This window comes from Sturnus vulgaris, chromosome 6 (assembly GCF_052056855.1).
Source record: "Sturnus vulgaris isolate bStuVul1 chromosome 6, bStuVul1.hap1, whole genome shotgun sequence".
Lineage (NCBI taxonomy): Eukaryota > Metazoa > Chordata > Aves > Passeriformes > Sturnidae > Sturnus > Sturnus vulgaris.
The window spans coordinates 4,009,609-4,021,368 of record NC_142248.1 but is presented as its reverse complement, the minus strand read 5'-3'; positions in this window follow the sequence as shown (position 1 = coordinate 4,021,368).

Genomic DNA, 11,760 nt, shown 5'->3' with positions numbered 1-11,760 from the left:
TGCTTAGTCACTTCCTGTTTTTTTTTTCAGTTTGCCTATTGATGGCAAGTTCCTTCAATTTTCTTGGAGAACTTGGAGCAGACAAAGGAACTGGAGTAAAACCTTCTTACTCATAGACACTGAATGTTAAAGCTGATTAATAGGCTAATAAAGCAGCTATTTAAATGTCTTGGCACTTCATAAGATTTAGTATAAAGGTAGTTAAGTATTTCTTAGTTCTTTAACTTCAAAATGGTTATGGTCAAGCTGATTTGCTTTTCAGAATGGCAGTTTAAAACCTACTGATTGTTTTTGCAAATCAACTGAAAGGAGAATCAATTTGTGCTTGAGCTCTTTCTTAAATGCTGGGTTTTATCTCCACTTTATGAATTCTTGTCTCTGGACCTGCTATTAACTAGTGAAAATGTGACTTTTGGTATAAGAGTTAAAAGAAGAAAATTTTTTACTTTTAAAGGAAGCTATTTCTTGTCTAGCCAGACAGCTCATCTCAGCCCCCACTTGGAGGTGATTCAGTGGGTAATTGGCCCAGTTTAGTGTGTACCCCCATCACTCCTACAACCCCTTACTGTAAGACAAAAAATACAAATGTTCAAAGTGCCTCACTACAGCTCATTAAAGATTTTCCCTGCACAGTCTTAGGGCCTTCTCTTTAACTGGAAAAGTAGGTATTTCTGGGCTGAATTGGATACAATCGATTAGTAAATTAAACATCCTTTGTAGCGGTGATGCTACGAAATAGAATGACACTATTTTTGGAGTTGCTGTTCTCCACAGAATCGATTAGGGAAGAAGTTTATTTCCAGCCCTTCCTCAGGGAACACACTCTGCAAGGAGAATCAGTGGCAAAAAGCAACAGCAGCTTTTGCTCTCTGTGACTCTGGGTCTTTCCACCAAATACAAAGGTACTTGCCATAGGGGGAAGAAGCTGAGATTCACCAGTGTTTTGATCTCTTACTGTTAGAGAACTGCTAGGCTTCTTCATTTAAGGGTCACAAGTTACTTTGGAAAATCCCTGTTGCCCAGCACTGAACACACTTCTGGGAAAATTTCACCAGGATTGTTTGGTGTTTTTCTTCATGGCAGCTTGGAGGAGTGATAGGTGTTCTGAAAAACCTGGAAATGTTAACTGTGCAAACCAACTCTCTTTCACTGAAAATTTGCTATTTCAGTCTGAAAAATTGTTAGTATTGGTAAGAATTTCTGCTTTTTCCTGCATATTGACTTGGCTGAGGTTGCACTGCAGCTTAAATGGAATCAGCTGGGTTTCACTCCTCCAGATGGATGTAATTATTTCTCCTCGGTGATTATGGCTGTAGAAGCTCCTCAAGGCCACTGAGGCCTGCAGCTGTGTTGTTCAGGGACCTAATATGTCCTGCAATTTTATTAGATATGTTGATGGGAAGGCAGGAACCTAGCTTAATTCTGTAAGAGTTTCTAGGACTTGGAACTGAAGAATTAATCCTCTGATTTGCAAAACAAAATGAGAAAATGAAAATTCATTCCCAGAAAAAAGAAAGATTACTGTCCTTATCCCAAGTGCCAGCTTGTATTTATGTATTTTATGTATTCTGCTTTCCAGCTGCAGTGTGTGAGTTCCTGATGTTCAGCTGATGAGTGATGCTGTGTTAAATCACACTGAATCTGCTGGTGTCTCAAGACACCAGTCTTGTCTTGTCTGCAGACTACATCAGCAAATCATCACAGCTTTTCCAAGCTGGTAAAATCTCAAGTCCAGCAGTCTCTGCTGCTGTTTCTCTACCCCAGTTCAGCTATCCCAGTTGATACAGCCAGCAGCTGCTGGGCAGCACAGCCTTGCATTCTTTCAGTGGCTTACAGAAAAGCAGGTAGGTGAAGGATCATTATTTTCTGAGACTTACCAAGACAATAAGGCTTTTGAGAATTCAAATCCTCCCTTGAAAGATCCTTGAGGCAGCCTTGGGCGAGTTCCCTCACCAGGCAGGGAGAATTGTCCCTAATGCCAGCCCAGATCCATGTGAAGCAGCAAATGGAGCACTTCTGTGGAGATGGATAAATGGCCATAATGGCTCTGGACTGAAATAAAATACAGCATACTCTTACAGGCTTCTGGCAAGAAGCAAAAAGGAGCTTCTGTACTTGGTACCCAGGCAACAAAGCTGATCACTAAAAAAACAGGCTACTTGTTTTTTCCTAATGCAAGATTCACTTTTTATGGCTTTTCATTTTCCAAGTATGCAGAGCTCCTATTACCTCAGCATTAAGCACTATTATATTATAATGCACAAACAAGGCTATGTGTGTGTGTGTATATATACATGACTTCTTACCAGTCTCATTAAATAGGGATTAGCTAATAAAGTCTGAATGCAGTCCAGTCTGCCTTGCATGAATACACTGAGTCCTGCCTCTGGAGAAAACATCCTGACCAGAAGCTGCTTGAGATGTGGCACAGGCACTGGAGTGCTTGTCTGAGGAATGGTGCTAGAAAAGGCAGGAGAGCAAGCGGACGTGAGGGAGTTTTTTACAGGTCACAGGCATGCTCTGGCAGAGCCAGGAACAGCACACAGCACTTAAATTCCAGCCCAGCATGCTGGACTAAGTATCTTCTCAGAAAGCCTTACAGATGCTGCCTCTGCTGCCAGTCCTAGAGAATTTTATTCATTTTATTTTATTTTATTCATCGTTTCCTTCTTATGAAAATAAAATGTGCCTTGGGAATCAGCCATCCTTCCTAATTTTCAGAGCCCACAATTTTGAAGGTCCTTTAAAACCAGGGCTGACAACTGCTGTCTAAAGAGCTCTGACATTCTGTGAGGGCATCCATGAGAAGCTCCCAGCTCCCACCAAGTGAGAATTAAAGCAGAGCCAAAAGGCACAGCCTTGAACACGAGTTGCCTGTGTCCTGTCTCGAGACAGAGATCTCCTCCCCAGCAGGACACTCAGCCTTTGGTTGGGCAGAGGAAAAGCCCTGCCTGCAATCGTCTCAAACACTTGCTGACCTCTGCTCTGGTGTTTGCCATCTGGAAACTCTCAGAGTTTCCTCTCTGCATGTGCTTTTTTCTCCCTGCCGTTGCACTTCCTCCTACAGCCTGTGAGGCAGCTGCTATGCTGTGTTTGTCTAGATATGTGTATTGAAGGCAAAGGGCATTGCAGTTTCTGTGTTAAAAACCCAAATATTCCATGCTGAATAATCCTTCCAAGCCCATGTCCGTCGCTTCTTGCTGCATCTCACAGAAGAACACCCTGGAAAGCAGCAGAGACTGTGGCCCTAGGAACCCATTGCAAATGGACATAAAGAGAACAAGCAATGGAAAGGAGGAAAGAAGCCTGCTGTAATTACCCAACACAAAGAACACTAAATAATACAATCATTTCCTCAGGAAGAGATTATAGAGGATTGTGTGTAATGTCTCAGGTCTGAAGGGTTTAAAAACTCACCTTAGAATGAAAGTCTAATTAGAAGGCTACAGCTGCAAAGACAAATGTTATTTCACAAATCCCTCATTAGAGTTGTTTGGAAAACTACTGGTTTGTCTTTAGGAATCAGATGAATCATTTTTTTCATTTTTTAATCATAATTCATTTACATTGGATTATGTTTTGGATGAAGGCTCAAGACAAACTTCAGGTTTTTGAAATTTTCTGAGGTCTTTTCACTCCAGTCTGAAAGTGTGAGCAACCTAAAGTAAAATGGAAGATTTTTCTGGCGTCTTCATTTATTTTCCTTTCTGACATCTGCCGACTAGTTTATTTCTATATTTTTGCTCATTTTAATCAGAAATATGCAGGCTTTTATAAAATATTCATATTAAAAGTATTCGTACACCTACAAAAGTACTGAGTAACTGACTGGTAGTGATGCTTCCTGAGGAGCAAGTAGATCTCATGGTTATGATTCCTTCTACTGTTGCATTTAATCAAAAGAAGACAAAATAAGAACTAGTAAGTCATACTTAAGCAGAAATTTCCATGGCTGAATGCTCCAGCTGTGTTGTATGTGAAACCACACTTTGTGTCACAATTTGCATTCTCACTTCCCAAGAAAGTAAAGACAAAAAAAAAAGAGGAAGGGATGGAAAAGAAAGACAAAACTGAAGAGGTTCTAAATAGCAGTTTTGAAATTCCCTTGTTGCACAAGTCACTGGTTCTCACTGGGCATCCTCAGGACCTTGCTCTGCCAAGGCCCCTCCAGGGCAGCATGAGTTGATGCTCTGTACCAGAGCAAGGCGCCAACACAGAAGCATGCATCTTCCAGGGAAGGGGCTTCCCAAGCTGGAGATGCTGCCTCATGGCTGGCAGCCTCCCAGGCTGTGAGCTTGACACTGTGCCAAGAGCTGCCAACAGAAGAGAGTGCCTTCAAATGAACTTGGGATGCTGGAGTAGGTATGTCCAGCAAAGGTCCTCCAGGCAGGAATGCCCTGAGGAAGGGGATGCCAGCATCCTCACAGTCTTCAGACACCCAAACTAGGCCTCTTGCTTTCACTTGCTGCTTGATGTAAGAATGCAGCGTCCAGAGCACTAACAAAACTGAAATATTCATATATTGAGAAGCATTTATATCTCAGATGTCAGACTTCCTGGTAATGTTTCACTTTTATCCTCACCTGTGGGAGAGACCCGGGCTTTCAGAATCCAGCTGTAAATCAAGTCTCTGGATACAGCTTTTTCAGTTGGACTCTTCCAGTGTGGGTTTGCATCAGACACATTTTAGCACTCCTGCCTTTGGCATGACAAGCAGGTTCATGCTACCTTGAGGACGTTATGCTCTGTCAAGTCTTGGACTCCTCATGTCAAGTCTAAGTCATCACTGAACAGTGCAGTGGACTAGAAATCTTGGCAGAGATCTGACCAAATCTGTAATTACTTTCTGTTCCCATAGAATATTTTGCTCCAAGACTAACCTTACCTCCAGTACTTGTGTGTCACGGGTTGCTTCAGTGGTAGTGTAAGGCTGGCATCGTGCATCTACTGAACAAGCTTTGTTCTGGAAAGCTGCTGGTATTGCATCACTGAATGGGCTCTGGCAAAACTGGATGCTCTGTGAGGGTACAAGCTTGCTGACCTCTGAGAAGTGTAATGGGATGATGTGTTTGGCTCAAGAAACACGTGTTAAATTGCAAAGGCACTGGGCAGAAGATGTAGGAAATTTAGCTTCAAAAGCTCATCTCCACTGGGTCAAACTGGAGATGATCCTGTGGATCTTGGTATGTTGCCAGCTGAAACAGCAGTAGGTAATAATTCTTAAAGAAGCTGACTTAAAAGCTCTAAGTGGTGTTCACCAGAACCTGAGCTGAGGGAGCAGGACTCAGGGTCTAGTGGAGCTCAGTGGTGTCCTACTTGGTTTATCCTCTTCTTGTAGCTGGAGTTCAGTGGGTCAATAGCTTATTTACACATATTTTTTCCCAGAAATTGCAACATTAACTTTTCCTATTCTGACTCTGATCCTTCCCCAGGGGAAGCTTTAGTCATAAGCTTCTCCTACAGTTCCCAGTGGCTTTCAGGTCACTGGGAGTGAACTCATTGGTGTTCCCTGCATCCTCCCTGAAGAATGAGGGGCTCCCCGAAGAAACAGGGCCAGGCAGTTGGTGTAAAGGCCAACTGCCCTTTGTGTAGTATTTCTAAGAAGGATAATACAGAAGATGAGGATGTCACTCAGAAAGGGGAAGGTTATTTTAATGGTGCTTTTTCCTCAAGCCCTAGCTAAATTACAGACTTCTTGGCTTAACCATGACCTGCCACCAGTATACAGAAGACTGCCCTTGTCATCACTGCATCCATATTTTTATTACATCAAGATTTCTGTGAACAGTGCATGAGTTACTGAAAAGCTGTTCAGCCCTGTCTCTTAATTCTAGGACAAAGTTATTTGGATGCTGCATTAAGGTATAGGGAAAGGACCGCACAAGCTCTGTAAACATATGGTAAAAGAGAACGTTTTTGGCCCAGTAACCCGAATCTTCAGCGCCCGTGTGCCTGGCAATGGCTGCAAACTTTGCTTTTTCTTTTTCTGTGCCAGTTTCCCCCTCCAGTTTACCCTGGGAACTTTCAGCTGATGGGACCAGTTTGTTTACAGAGCTGGCTTGACGTGTCCTGTGTACACACAGACATTAAAAAAACCGACTCTCTCTTTCCAGACCATTCGGTACCTGGATGTTTTTTTCAGCAACTGATTTTGGCTTCAGTATTTGAAAGCAAATACTCTTTGTGGAGAGAGCGTGACCGACTGGAGTCAGAGCATTTGTGGGGCAGCTGATAAAGATGCTGGGCTGACAAAGGGAGGTGATTGGCCCCTGGGGCAGCTTCCTTGCAAGGCAAACCACCAGCTTGACTTCGTGTCTCCAGCTCTCACCGGCTCCCCCGACCTCAACCTTAAGAAAATGAAAGCAAACTCTGCCTTCCAAGGTCACACCTTGGGTTTTACTTGTTTCACACAGAGCAGCTTCCCTGCACTCGAGCAAGGCTATTGGAATGTACGACTACATAACAAAAACAAACACCAAAACAAAATACCCCCATCAACAAATTAGCTTGGGGATCCCTTGATTAAAAACTTTGTGAGTTTTTGTGAGCCTAGTTGCTCCTTTTGGGGTTGACCTGAACTCTCCCTCCTGAATGCTAGAGGGCAGATCTGAAAACCACTGAACTTGAGAAGAGCTCAGCAATGTCTGGATGCTTTTGATTAAAATGGATGATAAAAGGAATCCAGGGGAGAGACCTCTTTTTAAGCTGTAAAGAGACCAAACTACAGTCCTCCAGGGATGTATATCAGAGTTCAGCCCTGTGCTTGCTGCAGATCAGTGAACATCTTCAGTCGATGTAAGCAATAATGCACCATGGGCTGTGAATGGTCCCTGCTCAGTGCCCTAATAGGCACTGGAGCTAGGATGTTTCTTGATGGCCCTTAACGAGACCTCCATCTAAACCCCTGCTCTCTAAGCTGCAGGGAAATTGTGCAGTTTATGGTTAATGATTAAGATGTTCTTCTGGGAGCCGTGACTCTGCTTGGAGGCACTGGTTTGTTCATTAACACACATTTAAAAACACGTGTCAAGGACATTCCCCAGACGGCACACACGTTTAGTGTGGTTTTGACCTAAAAACACAAGTCTCTATTTCTCTTAGCGAAGGAATTGTTTCACTTCCAGTGAGTGAGAATAGCAAGTTTTCAGACTGCATGCTGAGGGTATTTCCTCAAATTCCCACAATGTATCACTTAGGAAAATGGCTCAGTACACCGCAGGGCTGTGGAAGAGCTGAGGATGGTGAGAGAGACATCTCCACAATGTCAGCCCTGAACACTTCTGAGTCCTCATGCAGAAAGCTTCTTTAAAAAGGCACAAATGTACCATTTCCCTATTAAGCAACCTGGACACTGGGATGTTAGGGCCTAATCTTAAGTTAACAAAGAGAAACTATTGCATGAATTGAGCAACAATGGGGCACCAGCACTGTAGTTATTTCTAAAAATTTCTATTTCTAAACCCTGTGTGCACACAGGGCATGCTGCAGTCTATACCACCCGAATTAATTCCAGGACTCCTGTTATTTATAGTTTTTGGTGCTCATTGGAATGTTAGCATTTCCAATTGCCAGTCTTGCTTTACTAACAACAAAAAAAAAACAAACAACAAAAAAAAAACCCACAAAAAACAAAAAACAAAAAAAAACAAAAAAACCCACAAAACAACAACAACAACAACAAAAAAACAAAACAAAAAAAAAAAAAAAAAAAAAAAAAAAAAAAAAAAAAAACAAACCAAACCAAACGAAACCAAAACAAAACAAAAAAACCACAACTGTTTAATTGCTACCCTTGAAATTAAGGGTGCAAGAAACATTTGCAGGGGTTTTTTTTGAGTGAGAGTAAGGAAAATTCAACATACAGTCAGATGCCCAAACATGCCACTCTGGCTTGAGTTTTCCAGTATGTACTCAAATTTCATGAGAAATTAGGTGCCCTTATGATGTTAGATGGGGTCTTTAATTTCTGGGGCACCAAAAAACACTGAACAGAATTCATTTTTTTCTTTCACCCTTGCCCAGCTGTCTTTGGATTGCAAACCTTCCCTGTAGGTGCAGAGCTGGCTCCAGGAGACGTTAACAGAAGGGTTTATTCCCAAAGCTCTTTGGGCCATGGTCTGAGTGAACTCAGGTGTTTTTATCTCTCTTCAGAGAACAACAATGAAGTCAGTGCTTGGCCAGATCCCTGGCACATGAAGAAGACCTCTCCCTGCAGTCTCAGTTGGCTCACCATAGCATTTCCTCCTTTTGCTTACATTGCTTCTTCCTCTCCCCGCCTCAGCTCCCACATGTGTCTTTTTTTCCAGTGTAGTTTTTCCTGCCACGTTATTATTCCCATTGGGACCACGGCAAGATACTGCTCGAGCCAGAAGCTCAATGATGCGTGCATTCCATGCAGGAATTCCTTCCCTTGGGGCAGAGGAAATGTTGCACTTGTTGTCTGAGCTCCACCACGCTCGCTGCAGCCCGGCAGTGGCAGCAGGGGTGTCTGGAGGGATGGGTGCCGGGCTTCCCCTGCACCGGCAGGAAGAGGAAGCTGCCGGGAGTGTGTGAGATCTTCACATCTGCTGGGGCACAAAGCCAGGCTCAGCTCACTGGGGATGCTCACAGTGGGGCATTGGTGGGTCCTCAGCAAGGAGAAGCTGAGCCTTGGCGCTCCTCAGCTTTGACACAGGCAGGTGTGCAGGGAGACAGGGCTACAGACTAAGAAACGTGGGCCAAACACACTGCCTTTGATCCCTGTGCCAAATCCTAGAGGCATAAGGAACTCAGACTTCTGTTTCTCCAACCTTTTATCTCTCCACCACTTTCCCAAACTCTTGGTTTTTTTTTTAACCCTCATTTTAATCCAGGATTGGAAATGTTATGCAACTACCAGGTAGCACCTTTCATCTTCTCATTTCTGCCCCAGCAACAGGGTGGTTGGGTAAAATGGTTTCCTAGCAGGATCTCTGGTGAGAAATTGTTTATAGGGAGATCAGCTGCACTCCCACATGGACTAAAGCCTCTGCCAGCAGCTAATGAGCAATACCAGGGCTCCACAGGTTTAAATTCTCTTCCTTCTTTTTAAGAAGCTTTCTAGGTGAGTTCAATCAATGTGCCCTTATCTCTAGAATGAAATAATACTCACCTCCCAGCTAGTTTGTTGGAAAAGGTAAATCAGTCATGAAGCCTCTTAGCTTCAGTGATGAGAGCCCTGGGAAAGGAGATAAGTGCTGTGTGGGGAAGCAGATGCTTATCTAGAGCCAAGCAGACCTTGGAGGCTGCGGGGTCAGGCTGCTGCTCTGTTCTCCAGGGGAACCGACTGCTCCTCCTTTGAAAGGTTGTTGTCTTGGTGATGTTGCCGTAGGCTCTGCAAGAGCTGACACAGTGACACAGACATGACACCTGGTCCCCTGCCAGCTCCCTGCAGTTTGTTTTTTTAGCCACGTATTTGCATTTTATTTCTGTGGGGTAAAGACAGGGGGAAGGAAGCACAAATTCTGACTGCTGGCTGGTACAACCTCCTGCTTTGCTTGCCTGGGTGGGGCCGTGGGCTGCCACCACCTGATGGGACTGATGGGACTGGGTGAGGACCATATGGCAGTGGTGTGACATCACATGAGGAAGCAGACACAGAGCTGTCCCAAGCACACACTACTTCTGTCCTGGCAAGCACAGAAAGAATCTTAAAACACACAGAGAAGCTCCCAGAGGGATCATATCTCTATGCACAGTGTGTGAGTGGTGAATGGGGGGACACAGCTGCACAGGGGCAGGCAGAGTTAGGGGTGCTTCCTGACTCCCTGGTTTTGATCTCTCACTGCATGTGATGGTTTACTCTTGTCTGGGACTCGAGTTTGAGTGGGAGATGTTGCCATCAGGCCCTGTGTGTCAAAGTCTGGCATTTCTGGAGGAGTATGGTGCTGTATTCATAGGAAATATTACTGAAGGAATATTGATGCAGCTAGGAACGGCTGGCATGGATAGCAGCTTCTGTCCAAGGTCATCAGGAACACTCCTGATGAGGGATTGTTCTTATCAGGACTGCTTTGGCTAGGTCGGATTAGGAACAATCACATGCTTGTTATTTCCAGAGAAGATGCATTGCTGGTTTTCCCAGCAGCAGCCACTAGCATGAAGGGATGGTGGGGAAAGGCTGGGGACAGGCAAGTGGGCTGTTTCACCACACCAGCAAACAGCACTGTACCATCAGTGTCATGATGCTCATCCAGGAGGGTTAGAATCATCCTGGGTTTGATTTTGAAACAGCATCCAGACCTGGTTTGATCCTCAAGAGGTTTCACCTGCTCCTGAAGATGCCCACCCCTGCCACGGAGGGCAGCTGAGGGTGCACAGACAGACAAGCAGGGCAAGTCTCAGCATTTTCAACTCCTTCCCATGACAGCCCATCTGGGACTGGGACTTGGAAAGATCCCCACTTCCCACTCCAGCAGCTGCCACTGTCCCCAAGGACAGCTGCACAGGCCAGGAGGAGGGAGCCCCAGCAGGGCACAAGGCAAGGAGCTGCCAGCCTGGCTGCTGCAGGCAGCGGGGGAGGACTCACGTTTGGCAGAGATTTTGGGTGGGTTTTGTTCACCCAAAGGGCCCATGTGGGGCATGAGAAGCACAGTCAGGAATGACTTTAGGGTCATGGTGAGAGGGCTGCCAAAGGCCCAGCAGTACAGAGAGCATGGGAATGGTGGGAAGATGCCTGGGCTTGATGCACAGCTCATGATCTGGGGAGCTCCCTTTTGTCTTTTCCTTTCAGCTAGGAGACACGTCTGGAGAGCAAGATTTGCACTGCACAATGACTGGGTTGGCAAGGACAGAGAGACCCAGGGCTCCACTCCCTCCCTTGCCATGGAAAGCAGGTGCTTAGAGAGGAGGAGGGAGGGAAGGGTGGATATGGGAGGTTTGCCAGGCACCAAAGCAGCTGGGAGATCCTGGGGAGGAGACATGTGGCACGTGTGGGCAGATTAACAAGCTGAGCCGATCAAAGGCTGCTCAATCCTACATCCATGTGCCCGGGCTGGCTGCCAGCACCTCTGAAATGATTTTTTCCTGGCCAGCAGTTGAAGGAAGGTGTTGTTCAATGCAGAAAATCCATAATAATTTTGTTTCTACCAGCCAAGCCTTGTCTGAAGACTCTTCTGGCTGGGACCAAGTCTTGGATGCCAGAGCTCTCAAAATGTTTAGCGGCACATCCTGGCTACCTTCAGAGTTCCCTGGATGGCAGCATAGCATGGGACACTGTGGCTTATGGGACTTGTAACGAAATGCTGAACTGGTTTGTCCCCAAAATTTGTCTCCAGAGATGAATGTCAGATTTGCCATAGTCTGAGGAGATCTAACACGAGTGTAGAACAAAAGGGATCTAAGAACTTTGGTGTTCAGGTGTGCTTGAACTGGACATTTTGCTTTAAGTCCACTTACATGGTGTTTTGCCAGGGTTATATAAACATTAAATAAAGAAGGTCCCTTCAGGCCTGTTATCAACAGAAAAGCAAAGTGTGTGACACTTTGTCCCTTAGTTACCTAAGAGCTCAGGGTGAGAAATCCCCTTCTTCAGCCATTTGTAGAAGAGAGCTTGTCTTCGTTGCAATGCATGAGGTCTGTGGAAAGAAACCCTGGTGATGCTGGGGCTTCTGCTGGTCCCAGGCTGAACTTGCACTGGGCCCTCAAGGCCAGATCCTGGCTCCAGAAAAGCTGCTGTGCATTGAGCTCATGCAAATCTGCTGCCACCTGCATGAGAGCCTGGCACTACAAAGCCAAGCTTGG